Genomic DNA, 9230 nt, shown 5'->3' with positions numbered 1-9230 from the left:
AATGCCTCCCCCCTGACGAGCTTGAAGACCTTTTTTTTTTTTTTTTTTTTTTTTTTGCTTGTCAATTTTTTTCTGGTACGAAATCCTTTATTTGTGATCGAAGACCTTTTTTTTGGTTTTTTTTTTTTTTTTTTTTTTTTTTTTGCTTGTCAATTTTTTTCTGGTACGAAATCCTTTATTTGTGATCGAAGACCTTTTTTTTTGTTTTGTTTTTTTTTTTGTTTTTTTTTTTTGCTTGTCAATTTTTTTCTGGTACGAAATCCTTTATTTGTGATCGAAGACTTTTTTTTTTTTTCTTTCTTTTGCTTGTCAATTTTTTTGGCGGACGGTTTTGCCCCCCCTGTGGAAAATCCTAGGTACGCCACTGAATTTGGTCCTGGTAAAAAAACCTGAAGCGGGGGTTGCAAATGATAATATCCAAGCACCACTTACCGACTTTAGGCGTGTAGAAAAATCTGAGTAGAAATCCTCCAATATATATAAAAAATGTTCCATTTATTGTACGATCCCAATATTTGACACAATATACACAAAATCACACAGATATTATAACAAATCTAACTTGGCTAGCACAAGCGGTATTTTTGATTTTTCTCTTGGTGAAATAAAGGAGAAAAAGGGACGACATTTGGATCCCTAAGTCTCGCCTTCACATCTGGTGGGCGAGACAAAAATGGCAATGGGCTAGTTCATGGTTTTTCATGAAAAAAAAAATTTCTTCATTTGTTCATCTTTATTGTTTGTCTCCCTCATCACACATTGGGACACTTTTCAGAAAAAAAATTAAAAAAGATCACTTTTGGGGGAAATATCATGGAGTTCACGATTTTCATAAAAATTGATATTGTTCGGGAGGTTCTTCTTTCCTTTTTTTAATCCATTAATGCTCCCTTATCCAAGGAAACACATCAATAACCTATGAGTGTAGTGGTGACTTGGGGCATTCTTCAGAATTCTTTTTGAAATAAGCACTCCATCAAAAAAAGAAATGGCAAGGGCTTAATTCAAGATTTTTTAAATAAAAAATATTACCTGTTTTGCATGTTCCCAGACAGTCAATTTCAAGAATCATGTTAATTTTGAAAAAGATTTCCAACTGAGTGAGCACCACATACTTTGTGAAAAAATTGGAGTTACATGTAATAATAATAATTAACATTATTTGTATAGCGCTTATCACAAAACATGTCTCTAAGCGCTTCAGAAAAAAAGTGTATATATGGATGGAACGGATGTGAATCATGAAAAGCACATGCCATGTAGCTATTTTAACTAGGCCGGGGTATTTTGGGAGTTCATATGGCCGGGGGGGGGGGGTCCCAGCCCCCCCCCCCTTGAGATCTCGGCCGTCGACCACGCCATCGCGCCGAAAATTGTCAGGGACATCATTGTATAGTAATTGCTATTAAGTGATTATGCTAATTTATGTGTAGTTAGTATGCAAAATCATACTTTTTCCTTTAACTCCCTAAATAAAGCTCCAAATGTTCTAATTTTTGCTATAGAAACTCTTTGTGGTGTTATTAGCAAGTGTACATGAAAAAATTGCGATATCATATCGTTTTCTTGTGTATTATATTTTTTTGCAATTTCTTATGTATTTCTTTGTTTTTTTTACCTTTTATTTTTTCAATGAAATTTGTTGGGGACTCTTCTGAGGGTGCCAGGTAAAAATGGCAGAGGTAATAATGGCAGAGGTAATAATGGCAAAGGTAAAAATGGCAGAGGTAAAAATGGCAGAGGTAATAATGGCAGAGGTAAAAATGGCAGAGGTAAAAATGGCAGAGGTAAAAATGGCAGAGGCAAAAATAACAGAGGTGTAGATCATGGCATGCTACAGAGCCTTTTCAGTTAATATCGGTACAATTAATTATTGGCCTTGAAGGGACTCCTATCGACGCAATGAGTATTATGAACTGAAAATATATTATTTAGATTTTTTATTCATTTTAGGTCAGCTCTATACTTTATCGTTGATATGATTAAACTCAAACGTTTTCATGCCAAAATGATTTCAATAAGTGAGTGATGAAATGATTTATCTTGGCCATTTTGTAGAGTAGAATAGCAGTTAATGACAAACATACCAAACGAATTTTAATGTAAACACCAAATTTGCGCTACCATTAACACGCTGAAATAGACAAGTTCGGGATTTCTTCGAACCACTTGCATTACTTTGATAACAAAAAAAATAACAAAACGTTCTGTAATAAAAGTAATTTTCATATTTCAACATCATAATGGATCCGAATAGACATTGATATGATACGTATATAGTTCAATAAAAATGATATAATAATAGCAATTAGCGTTCAGTTATTCAGAGAAATACCTCATTGCAGCTATATAGTCCAAGTGGATGTCAGGTTCCTAAACTAGTTTCTATGGTTACGGTTACCGCATGAATTTTGAAATGTGTAGTGAATCAAGGATTTTATTTCAAATTTATTTACTGTAAAAATAGCAGAAAAAAAAATTGGTGAAGGTTTACGGAAAACCCATCAAATATTAAAAAATTTATTAGAAGTTTGAATTTTTGATCTGTGACGTAATAATATACGAGCAGCTGCCACGTATTACTTTTCAAATTTTTAATCAGTGGTTCCTGATTGCTAAAAAAGTCTTTCAGGATCGAGCGGATGTGAAATGATTTGTATGTTGATATACAACAATAATTATTTAGAGGCGTCCACACAATACAAGCACTGTTTTTAGTGGATCCCTCCATTTTCTCAGAATTTTATTTTATAATGATGTTTTGCTAATATATAATACTTTGTTTTGTTTTACTTATGGAAAAATATCATATATTGTACATGTCTCACTTTATATTGTCTGTATAAGTTCATTGTAATTATTTCGACCACTTTACTTTGTTCTGTTGAAAATGAAATAAATTGAAATTGAAATTGAAAAAATTAAAATACAATAAAAACCATTTTTTAAATGACAATTCATTGATATATTGTATTACACCAGATTTGGAAAATACGGCTAGAAAATAACGTCACCATTAAAATATAAAATTCTAATAGCTTTTTAAATCTTTGATGGATTCCCTTAAGCCCTAACCAATATCATTTTAATTATTTCCTGCTATTTTTACAATAAACTTTATGTCAGGGTGAATTTCCCCTTTAATGAACTAAGTACAATACTTGGGATCCAAAGTGTGCTTCAAATTTGAATATTAGAAGAGCGATTTGACATGAGAAGGCTGTGCATGTATTAAAGTCCATGCAGGAATATATTAAGAAAAACCAACTTAGGTGTTATCAATTTGGTGCAGAAAATCTACGTATGATTAAAAAATGTTACCCATTCTATTCTCTCTATTATCAGAACCTTTCTTATTTAATCTACTCTACATGGAGGGGCTATTAGGTTTTTTGGCATATGGGTTTAAGACTGGCCATTTATACCTCTGTCATTTTTTACCTCTGCCATTATTACCTCTGCCATTTTTACCTTTGCCATTTTTACCTCCGCCATTTTTACCTCTGCCATTTTTACCTCTGCCATTTTTACCTCTGCCATTTTTACCTCTGCCATTTTTACCTCTGCCATTTTTACCTTAATTTGCCATTTTTATCTCTGCCATTATTACCCCTGCCATTTTTACCTCTGCCATTTTTACACCGAGCCCTTCTGAGATCATAAAAAGCATAAAATAAATACATTTAGACCAGCACGTACATGCACTTACATAATGTTGCGTAATTTCGGAACCACGTACCCGGGTGACGCAAAATTGGTCTTAAATATTGCGCAAGACTTGAAAGTAAAAAGTCAGCGAGCGGCGCAGTCAAAAAAATTCGTGCGGCAAAAATATTGCGCGAATCGTTGAGGTCCCTGCCTAGATAGGGTTAAAAGATATTCTTTCCTTTCCAACTTTTCTCCTTGCCAAACACAATCCCTCAAGCAGTACTACTCCCCCAACACCATCATGATATATGGTTTTCATGTAGCCGTGAACTATGTAAACGTATAAGTGCAACCTAGATGTACAGATAATAATCTCTAAACATGCCATCATCCTTTAGACAACACAATATCTCTGATCTCGTCGTTTCTTCATCTTAAAATGTTTTTTCAGCCATCAGAATTCATACTGTATTGACTATTTTTTTAACAATTACAAATCGAATTTGGCATTGGTAATGTTTTTATTTCAATTGCAATAACCCTTTCAGCATTTACTTGGGCATTCACTTTACAAATTCAGCCATGAGTGTCTTATTCCTGGTCAAATTTCTTTCAATTTTATATTTCTCCTTTTACTTACTGTGGTTGATTCCATCTCAACTGAAAGTAGATCTATTCTTTCCTGGTCAAAAATATTTCAAAAATGAAGAAATGGTGGAGTATAATAAAAATTACACCTCAACATTTTTAACTAAATGAAAAAATTGTCATAAACAAACAAGTATTACAAATATCCCAAAAAGACTATCCCCCCAAATTTAAAACCATTTATCAATTATATATTTTTCATACTTGGATAATCAGGTTTCTTACTTTGATGTAAAATGTGTTTTTTTGTGTATAAGACATGAATATAATGAATGAATATCAATGAAGTTACAATCTTAAAGAGTTGCAGCAAAATTCATTGCAAATACCTTGTTTAATAAACACTTTTTAGAATTGACTCCCATGTTAATTTAACCCCAACTAGGCCAGGCTACTTTGGTAGTTTATAAGGCCAGGGAGGGGAGGGGCCTCCCAGCCTTTGTGATCTCGGACGTCGATCGTGCTGTAAATTGGCACGAATATGCTGTCCATGGCATAATCTATAAAACTGCAGAGTTGATATATCAAAAAGTTGTATAGTTCTATTATGCTAATCTATGCATAATATAAGAATTCTGCTCTAAATCAAGAAATAAAAGGCCAAATATCACAATTTGGGCTCCAGACCCTCTTTGTAGGCTACTTTGTGAATCTAATATGAAAACATACGATGAACCAAGTTTAATCCAGTTAGAAATCATTGCAAGAAATCAGACGGGTTACCCTCAATGAGTGCCAAGTCTCAGCAAGGGTCATGCCTTTCAGCTGCTTAAACTTGATGATAGCTTATTTAATACCGTACTCAGGTTTGTCCATTTTTCATCACACACCTTTATAGGAACATCTAAAATATGACTAGATATCGCTATGACCACGACATTGGGTTGGTAGGATTAAGTATTGTGTAAAATTTTAATGGCCCAAATTTGATCTTCATATGTTCTTAATCTATCTATGCTAGGCTCAAAACTTTTCAGTCGCCCCTTGTACATGACATCCGTTTTTGAGCAACTTTGGGTCTGATGTGCATATGTAAATTTGGAACTTTCAGACTTCGTATCTGCATGGGTGTAGCAAATTTGGTGTCAAAAGTTGCGCGAGACTTCAAAGAAAAAAGTCAGGGCAAAATCTCTGCGCAATTTGGACTTACCAGGTGAAAAGCCGAAGGGGGGGCAGGGCCCTAGTTAGGGTTAATTGAAAAGGTATTTTGCAATGATGTTCAGGGAAGCTCATGAAGTATTATGATTTCATTCATTGCAGTCATGCCCAATTACTTTGACAAATATGAAATTCACCTTTTTATTATCCAAGCAGTAATACTAATAATAATTTTTTTGGGGGAGAATATATTTTTAAAGACATATATATAGTTCTGTGTGTTCATAATATTTTTTCATTGAAATTAGCAATATTTTGAGATGTAAAGTTTTTTTTTCTGAATTACTTGGTATAAAAAATAAAAACAGCCAAGCTCTGTATTGTCAAATGTTAAAACAATGTTAAACTTTTAATTGATACAGTTGCCATGGTATCGAAGCAACATATAGCTTCAATATATTCACCACATCAAGGTCCTAATAAAGCTCTATGGAGCAAGCAAGGACAATTCATCATTTTATTTCATATTCATAGAATCATCAAGATCCTTTATAACATTACGAAAATGTCCCGTTAAAAGCTCTCCGAGTTAGCCCTGGCAAACTCGGAATTGACTTCTCTGCAGCACCAACAAGAAACCTTATCTTCCCCCAGACCGCAGAATGCCCTCGGGCGCGATAAGGGCTTGATAACCACATAATATACAACTACTGAATTCCGACTGAGCTGCATGGTTGAATAGCTCTATGGTTGAATGAAACTCTCCTGTACCAAAAGTTGTCTCTTATAATGGAAAAGTTATTAACAAGAATTGGTATCCCAGAATAAGCTTTAAAGCATGAAAATTGAACTGGTAATAGATGAAATATACTCAAGAACACTCTAAACACAGACATGATCAACTTGCATTTCGAAGGGAGTAGCCAAAATATGTTATTTACACAATAGTCATAGCCCATCACTGGTTCTTGGCTGTGGTTTTTAGTTTTACCGCAAGTGCAGATAAATCTGACTGGCTATTTCTGGCCATCATGATTCGTTTTCTTGTTAGTTATTTCATCTTCATTTTATGAATAGGACTTCTTAAATTGATAGCTATCCCAGATATAACTTTGAATGGCTGAAAAGGACCGAGTATAAGCCAAGATATGTTATATTCAGTGTATATGTCTCTCTGCTGAGCGTGCTGTCAACGCTCTTCATGTGTCCTTATCAAACCAAGGAGAGAGTGATATCTCCTTGATCAAACGAACGCGTTTGGCCTCGTTTAAATCGAACAAGGAGATATCTCCTTGAATTGAAACATGACTTCCGAGTTTCCCATGTAGGCAATCTTCGGGAACTCGGAAGTCAGTGTTTCAATCTGAAAGACAGCAAACTCGTTATCATTGACTAGTCTAATTCATAGACCAGTATACTGTTCTATAAATGTATTTTTGGTTTCTTATGTAAATGAGAGTGGTGTAAATCACTTCACAACTTTTAGGTTTAGCATGGCGATGATAATACTGATTCAGACCAGAAAAAAGGGGAAATTTTTAAGGACTGTTCTTAGGAATTCATGAAGGGCATACACATCTCACCAATTGCGAACGTAAGTCCAAGTACGGACTGGAAATAGTTTATATTCAGACCGTAAAGGGGGCAATCATTTTAAGTAGTCATGGAAAATATGCATATGTCACTGCATAAAATAATAAATGCTCGAAGTGCGAGGAAATATTTTGCCCCCCCTGGACCGGTAGATGATCGATGCAGCATGCACTGTTAATTGGAGAAAAAAAAACTAATAACAGGTTATCAGATCCATACTCCGGCCGAGTGATGGAACTCATATACTAGCTGGATTAGCTTACAAAAGGTGTTTGACAGTGGTCAAAAATACAATATTAAGATTAATACCACAGTATATTAAAAAAATTGTAAGTCACAAAGACGTTGAGAAAAAAGATTGATCTCAGTTGACGCGATGAGATTTATCTTGGATAAGATTAAATAAAAAAAGAATGGGTTCGATTTGAAAGTGATGGAAAACATAGTCATTTTCACCCATAATATTATAAAAGAAATAATGAATAATTCATCATGCCTTCTGCCTTGGAAAGCAATTACGATCGGATTGAAATTATTCTTATTGGTTAGGTGCTCTGATTTGTTTTATTACGTTCGATGTTTGGCGGATATATTTCACAATGTAATCGTTAGACTGACAAAGTGAGAGGACTATTTGTGAGGTTCAGTAAGCTGATAAAACAGAAATTCGAGGTATGTATTTCATTCATTTTGTACCGAAGAATTCAATCATAAATGGCTCGTTTTGCTTATATCAAGGACTATTTGGGAACCAGTTTCGTTAATGGGTTCGTTGAATTTATTCCTAATCTTGAAAACTAATACAGAAGATTATTTATTGATAATTTTAATTATCTCTATATGCCTATAGATTATTTCTTGTGATTATTATAGATGTGAAAAATGACGCGTAAGAAATTTTGTTTTACCGATAACATTTTGATTGAATTTCCCTGCTTGGTAGCGGGTTCACACTTTTTAAAAAATCAAATCATATTTATTTTGAAATATTTTTCGACATTGTAAAACATAGCATAACATAAAATACTGTTATTGAATTCATAACACGAATGATAAGACAAAAATGTATGGGTTGAATACAGCATAATCAAAATGATATATCTACAGCAAAATCATATTTCTGCATCTAATGATACAACTTTTCTATTATTCTTAAGATAAACATAATGATTAACAGAACGGCAGTATATAATTTAACATAAACCATTTAATAATAGTGTACTTATGGATTTGTTTAACAATATATATTTGGCGGATAAAGTAATGAAATTAATTCATATATTTCCATAAAATCCAAATAAAAAACGATTAAAAAACTCCAAACAAGTCCACACACTGGTATTCATAATCTCTATAGCATTTTCATTTATTTGTTGTAAAACAGCAATGTGGATAAAATACCTTTCTCAAGGGCATCAAGTGCCGTACCGGGAATCGAACCCCGATCTCCAATCAAGACCGAGACCACTCGGCCTAAACAAGAAAAATCATTTTTACTTAAAGGAACTTTATCTCCTAAAATAAAATAATGTACATCCATAATAAAACCTTGAGTAATTGGGCAATCCTAAAATAAAATCAATGTTCCATGTTTTCGGCAGAGTTATTGCATAATGAACAAAGATCAGAATTCGAAATTTTGTGGACACTAGTAGGCCTATACGGTGATCAATTTAAACTCTAAATCGATAACGAATACGTGCGGAAACATAGCTATAAATATATCTTGGCCCAATCAAAATTTGGAGCATTTAAAAGAATTTTCATTTATCAGTTAAATGCCTAAGGGGGTTAAAACAATTTGTTCACCCTTGCTAATACCACCATTGAAATACAATGAATACGCATCCTTGCTAATACCACAACTGAAATACGTAATGTAGTTGAGAGGGGGGGGGGGGGGGATAGAAGGGTGCAACTGAAATGTTTGCCCCAGCTGAAATGATACCTGTATACGTCACTAAATGAACATGTTTTATCTCGATTCTAATTACTTTCTAATTAATAACATTGTTTTTACCAATAAACTATAATTTCATCAGCTAGATGTTGACACGTGCTCCATGAACATGTCGTTATTTTCATTTTTTTTAGATGGCATTTTGTATTCTCACCATATTCATCGTCTTGTTCCATCATTGTCTTGTTTATCATCTTTATGCTGAGGGTAAGTGACATGGGTCCATTTCATTACCTTCCTTTCTTTATAATATCATTTATTTTCAATTAATACATGTTAAGTA

Source organism: Lytechinus pictus, chromosome 15 (assembly GCF_037042905.1).
Source record: "Lytechinus pictus isolate F3 Inbred chromosome 15, Lp3.0, whole genome shotgun sequence".
Lineage (NCBI taxonomy): Eukaryota > Metazoa > Echinodermata > Echinoidea > Temnopleuroida > Toxopneustidae > Lytechinus > Lytechinus pictus.
This window is presented reverse-complemented; position numbering follows the sequence as displayed.